Raw genomic sequence first — 6,859 nt, 5'->3', positions numbered from 1 at the left:
TGATTACATTTTTTCACAGTTTTCAACAGGATGAAATGGTACCAGATAGTAACATTTTTATATGGGCAGAATAACTCATTTGCAATAGGAGTGCAATGAATATGGCTTAACTTCCTTTTAGCTACAAAACATACCAACCGAAAATGACATTTTTAAAGGAGAACTAACCCATAAACAATATGGAAAAAAAACTACATTTTCTATAGTGAACTTATTGCAGGAGGCTAAAGTTTCAGCTTGTCAATAGCAGCAATGATCCAGGACTTCAAACTTGTCACAGGGGGTCACCATCTTGGAAAGTGTCTGTGACACTCACATGCTCAGTGGGCTCTGATTGGCTGTTGAGAAGCTAAGCTTAGGGGTCATCACTAATTATCCAGCAGCAGAAAATGAGGTTCCCCTGCAATATAAGCTGATGCTACAGGTTTGCTGATTATTCAATTCTGATGCTAACTGCACTGGTTTCTGTGCTGCCATGTAGTAATTATCTGTATTAATTACTAATCAGCCTTATATTGTGACATTTCTATTCTATGTGTACTGTATATTGTGAGTGGCTCCCTAAGCTCAGTAAGTGACAGCAGCACAGAGCATGTGCAGTGAATCAGCAGAAAAGAAGATGGGGAGCTACTGGGGCATCTTTGGAGACACAGATCTTTACTGCTAAAGGGCTGTGGTTGCCTTGGGCTGGTACAGAAGCACAAAACATAATGTACAACATTTCTGCCTACTTCTTTAGTTAGGCTTAGTTATCCTTTAACGAGAGTGCTTTGTCAAATATTGCTGCAACAATATCTATGACAGCAAAGCCCATTCCATGTGTTGCAGTGTTGAACATCTCTGATTCTGCCTTAATTTCTTCTTTGATAGAAGAGAGTTGTTTCCTGTATAATACAAATACAGATTCAAACAGATGCAGAATGAGGATTAACACATCACATATTATATTATATTTTATTAAATTAAATCGGGATGAAAAAATGAAAAGTACACAATGATGGTAGTGTACAATGGCAAAAACATGGTTAAAGTGATGACACAAAAAACTCTTCAAAATATTAATGTACATTTAGGGGGTTGTTTATTAAAGTTTGAACAGTAAAATATTGTAATATTTGAGTTCTTTTTCACTAAAATATTTAGAGGAAAAAAAACTTTTTTGAATTTATCAAGCTTTATTATACCATGATGCTGCAAAAAGACAGAATTTCAAAATCTTGCATGTTAGACCTGCCGAGGGCCTGTATAAGTAGATGAGAGAGGTACCTTCCCCAAAATGAAGTTATCGGGGTGTTCAACAGGAAAACAACATTATTAATAATAAAAATTTGACATAGGAATAGAATACTCCAAACAAGTTACTGTAACATATCTGACGGAAAATGGAGAGCCTCAATCCAGGGAGGGAAGCCCTGTGTCCCTCAAGCGACTGAAGAGAAAGAGAAATCTCCTTTTCTCCCGGTCTGGCTTGATGCACCTTTCTGGCGAAGCGAGTGTCAGAGGCCGTAAAGGTATCGAAATGGTAAAATTTTGCAAAAGAATTAAACCGAAGTCCACGTGGCTGCCTTACACAGCTGTTCGGCTGATGCCTGATTTCTGAACGCCCAGGACGTACTCATCCCTCCGGTAGAATGGGCTGTGTAGGCTCATTGAATAGCTTGCTTGATCCAACGGGAGATAGTAGGTTTAGAAGCCCGAGAACCCTTTTGAGGTTCGGAAGGCAGAATGAACAGAGCATTGGTCTTGCAAATGTCCTTATCTCTGTGGATATAGAATTTCAACACTCTGACGGGATCCAGAGCATGTAGGGCCACCTCCTTGGGATTTGACGGCAAAGGACAGAAGGTAGGATTTGTTATTTCTTGATTCAAATGAAAATCCAAGACCACCTTAGGAAGGAAGGAGGGAATGGTTCTGAGAACCACTCTGTCGTGATTAAAAACTAGGAAGGGTGGCTTGCAGGATAATGCATTTAGCTCTGAAACCTGTCTTGCTGAGGCAATTGCTAGAAGGAATACTGTCTTCCAAGTAAGCCATTGAAGGAGCACTGACCCCAGTGGTTCGAAAGGTGGATGTTGAAGTGCCCCAAACACTAGCGTGAGGTCCCAGATAGGAGTTGGTGGGCGTATTGGGGGGCTATATGTGCAACCCCTTGCATGAAAGTCTTTACATCAGGTAACAAGGCTAGGTGCTTCTGAAAGAGAACTGAAAGAGCGGAGGTCTGGGACTTGAGAGAACCTAGAGACATACCCATGGATAATCCCTCATGGAGAAACTCGAGTATGTTGGGAACCAAAAATGTCCTGAAGGTCTTCATATTACGGGTGCACCATTGACGGTAGGTAGCCCAGACTCGATGATAAGTCTTGGCGGAGACTGGCTTTCTCGCTGCACACATATGGGCAAATTTACAAAATTCGAGTGAAGAATTCGAATGGTTAAAATTCGAATTTCGAATGCAACTTTTTGAAAATTCGACCATCGAATTTGAAAACTCGACCATCGAATAGTGATCGTTCGATCGATTCGAACGATTCGAGTAATTCGAACGTTCGAATTTAAAATCATTCGACCATTCGATAGTCGAAGTACTTCCCCTTTAAAAATCGTTCGACCATTTAATTCGCCAGATAAAACCTACCGAATTGCATTGTAAGCCTATGGGGACCTTCCATAGTCTTTTGGGAAAAGTTTTTTGATCGAACGGTTTTCATTTGATCGAATTCCCAAAATCGCTCGATTCGAACGATTTTGGCGTTTGATCGAATGAAAATCGTTCGATCGATCGAACGATTTCCATTCGATCGTTCCATCGATCGAATAGCGCTAAAATCGTTCGAATTCGCTAGTCGAATTCGAACGAGCGCTATTCCCCCCCTCGACGGTCGAATTTCGAGTGTTTAGACCACTCGAAATTCGACCCTTAGTAAATCTGCCCCTTTAAGTTAATTAAATTTTCCTTCTTTTAATAACTATCACAAAATTAAATATTGTTATGAGGGAGTCCTTTTATAAAGTAATTTGATTCAAGTGTATGTCTTATACGGATAGCGCAACAGCAAATGCTCTATAAGCTACAAGTATATTATTAGGGGCCGATTTACTAAATTCGGGTGAATGAAGTGAAGGGAAAAAAATTTCACTGGTCGAATGATTGATTTTTTTTTTTGGGCACTTCGACCATTGAATGGGTTAATATTCGATCAAATCAAATGATTCGAATGGAAAAATCATTCGACAGTCGAAGTACTGTCATTTTAAAAAATCATTCGACTGCCTTGTTCGCCAGATTAAACCTACCGAATTGCTATAAAAGCCTATGGAAATGTCCCATAGGCTTTTTTTAAAAGTTTTTGGTCGAATGAAAAATCATTCGATTCGAATGGTCGAACGATTTTAGCGTTGATCTAATGATTTTTCATTCGATCGATCGAATGGGGGTATTCCGCCTATTCCCTGGTCGAATTTCGAGGAATATTTCCCCTTGAAATTCGACCCTTAGTAAATCTGCCCCTTAATGTCACTTTATTGCTCACCTTTCTATTTAGGCCCTCTCCAGTGCATTTTCTTGTCTCTTATTTGAATCCGTGCATGGTTGCTAGGGTAATTTTGACCCTAGCAACCAGATTTCTGAAACTGCAAACTGGAGAGCTGCTACCACACATCAGGGTACTTAGCACATTGGCCATTCCCAATGTTAGCTAAATACAGTTGCTTATTAAAAGAATGTCTAACCACTTGATGGCACTGTTCAGAAAATGCAAGATGTTCATAGTAATTTCCTCTTGTAACTAATTGGTGGTGCCAGTAAATGATTACCGTAGCAATTTATATTCTTACCAAAAGGCCTGGACTGGCAATCTGTGGGTTCTGGCAAATGCCAGAGGGACTGCTGTATGGTTCAATAGAAAGGTACCATATAGTGGGCTGGTAGGGGGCTGTTTGGGCTGGTGGGGGCTGTTTGGGCCTCTGTGTACTTGGAATGGCAGGGCCTATTTTGACTCCCAGTCCAGGCCTGCTTACCAACACTACTATAATCATGATTTATCCTTCATATGTATATTTATTAGTCCAGGGTTTTGCTCATGTGCAGAAGGAGCAAAGTTTACTTAAATGTTAACCAGTGTATTATTAAAGTCACTCCTGTTTAAGAGCAGGGGAATTTTCCAGATGTTCTGCAAAAAGGGCTCTTTTTTGAGATAACATTAACAGTATAGTGTTGTAACCTATTAGGGCTATTCCACACGGGGAGATTCTTCGGCGTTTCGGGTCGCGGTTACAACACTATACTGTTAATGTTATCTCAAAAAAGAGCCCTTTTTGCAGAACATCTGGAAAATTCCCCTGCTCTTAAACAGGAGTGCCTCGTGAGGCTTTTTCAGGCGACTGTTGAAAAGCGCGTCGCCTCGTGTGGTTAGCACAGGCGTTTTTACGTAGGCGCCCATACAAACTATCGCCGGTGACCGTCGCGGCTACTGTCGCTGCGTTTTCACGCCGCGACCCGAAACGCCGAAGAATCTCCCCGTGTGGAATAGCCCTTAATATAAAAATCACATTAAAATGCATACCACTTTTCAAATATTATATAAGCCTATTAAAAGTTACCTTCCAGTAAACTTGATAAATGTACTTTTATATAGTATAAAAAAATTGTAAGTGGTAGGTGTTACTGGGCCCAAGAGCAAATTGAATTTAGGGTCTAAAACATGTGTAAGTTGATCTATTCTACCAATACATATTCAGTGAAATGCCTATGAAATGAATGGAAAATATTAAATTGTGCATAACATTAGTGCATAACATTAGTAAATAAATCAATATAAACTCACAAAGCCTTGTCTTTTTTGAAGCCTTCCTAGTGGCATATTTTCTTTTCACTGGTGCCATGCTTCACCAACTTAACAAACAACAAAGATGAAATAAGTCATCAGTTCTCTTTTAATTAGGAAGAATATACATCATGTTATTTAAAGAAATATTTAGAGGTCATATTGTAAAAGCAAATACAATTGCAGTGATTATGACCACTCTGACAACAGTCCATATACTATAACACCATCCTGAGAGGCAGCCAGCACATGGCAAAATATGCAACATAGCTGAATGTGTTTAACTACAGGAATAAAGATAATAATCAGCATAAAAATTATAATATTTCTTTTTTTGGCCTACCTTATAGGGTTTTTAGAATTCTGAGAAACTTTCTCAGCAGGATCCCTCCTTGTTCTCTTTTATCAAATTATCTAATCATCAAAGAGGAAGCTCTCATCTGATCACACAGCACATCATTAGAGGGAGGAGCTAATGATATCACACAATTTTTGGCAACTTAACTGAAGCAACAGTAGAAGGGACTGACCAATCATTCTATGGAGGTTTGGCCAACATGGATACTAGGTTTTATCTGCCTACCAGGCAGAAAATAAAGATCATCCTGGGAGGCAGAGAGTACATTAATATTTTAGCATAAATAAACACAATATAATCACTTGTACAGCACATTTATTGCACACATATACAAACAGTATAGTTGGGAAGTAGATATGTTTTGAGCTAGAAAGACAATTTGCAGCTCTCTGCCCTCAGAGCCTCCATGTTACATTAAGATGTCGGTTCAACTCACTACTCACTAATCACAAATCCGTGCACCCACATTACCACCTGTTCTGTGCAGTCTCCTACATAAAACTTCTCAGTGAAATTCTGCTTCTCAGCAGGAATCTTCTCTCTTTTTAAATCACTTTCCCTCCAGACTTCAGCAGCCATGATACAGGAGGAGCAGATCACACAGCACAGCACCAAAGGGAGGAGCAGATGACATCACACACTCCATATGTGGCAGCTTCATTGAAAGTAATGCTAGAGTGTACTGACCAATCAGCTGGGGGAGGTGTGTTTAGCCTAGGAGGAGGGTGTGGCTGAGTTGTTATCTGCCTGGGAGATAGGGCTGACTTGAAGGCACTCTTCGTTCCCTATTTTACTCCTCTGCTTAACGCCTATTTAACCTATTTTATCCCTGGTGTTCATAGGTGGTGTACCTAAAAAATTAATGAATATGGCATACTCGTCGATGATGATGCTTGTCTGTGGCGTCACCATCACCTAGTGGACCTGAACCTTTGTGGGGGTTGCTGGTCTTTGTTGCATTTTGTTAGTTTCCAACCTCAGTATGCTCCAATCCTGGAGTTTTTGTGTTTTCTCTCCTCGATCCAACTATAGAAAATACATTTACTTCACACTTGGTAAAAGACTAGGCCTGAAACATGTAGGGTGTCCTTCATTGCTTAAATTAAATGTTGCAGCACTGTTGTTGTGCTGTTTTACATCCTAATCCAATACTTCTACAATTGACTACTCTAAAGTGAAGCACAGCTGACATTTATTATAAGTTATTAAGGGGGTTATTTTCTAGGTTATTTTTTTGGTCAAATCTCACATTTTTGGGTTAAAAAAAACTAAAATTTATCAAGATTTATTATACCCCCGACCCTGGAAATAGCTTGAATCTGAAGATACACAATCTAAAACCTGTCAAGGTCATGTAGGAGTCAATGGGAGAGGTCCCTTGAACCATTTGAAGAGTTTTGCCCAAAACTCAGTTTGAGCGATTCAACTCAAACTCACAGAATTGAGTTTTTTCCATTCAAGTTGTCAGGATCAGCCCGGGACTTGAACTCTGGTAGTGCTGTTCTGCTTATTTGCAGCACTTACCTGATGAGCCACTGGGGGCTCTCAGGGCTGATTCTGAACTCTGGTGTGTATTGTTTTCTGTTATCTGCCATTCACAGTCCGTTTTCCACCCACCTCATTTACCCTCATGTGTTTCCCATTTCCTAATCACCTTCCCTTTATAAACCCC

The 6,859-nt window shown here is 40.0% G+C and overlaps 1 long non-coding RNA gene across 2 annotated transcripts; it reads right to left on the bottom strand.

The window, feature by feature from the left end:
* Positions 1 to 674: 674 nt before the first annotated feature.
* On the bottom strand, positions 675 to 6,058 carry LOC121393689. Of its 2 annotated transcripts, none has more exons than XR_005961259.1 (3): positions 5,631 to 6,058; positions 4,830 to 4,897; positions 675 to 884 (listed from the first exon to the last, which is right to left on the bottom strand). It is a non-coding gene; the product is annotated as an uncharacterized LOC121393689 (long non-coding RNA). The 2 variants fall into 2 exon arrangements; XR_005961260.1 differs by having other exon boundaries at positions 5,662 to 6,055.
* Positions 6,059 to 6,859: the final 801 nt, after the last annotated feature.

Source organism: Xenopus laevis, chromosome 5L (genome assembly GCF_017654675.1).
Source record: "Xenopus laevis strain J_2021 chromosome 5L, Xenopus_laevis_v10.1, whole genome shotgun sequence".
Classification (NCBI taxonomy): Eukaryota; Metazoa; Chordata; class Amphibia; order Anura; family Pipidae; genus Xenopus; species Xenopus laevis.
Note: the sequence above shows the minus strand (reverse complement) of the source record. Positions and strands in the feature narration are given on the sequence as shown.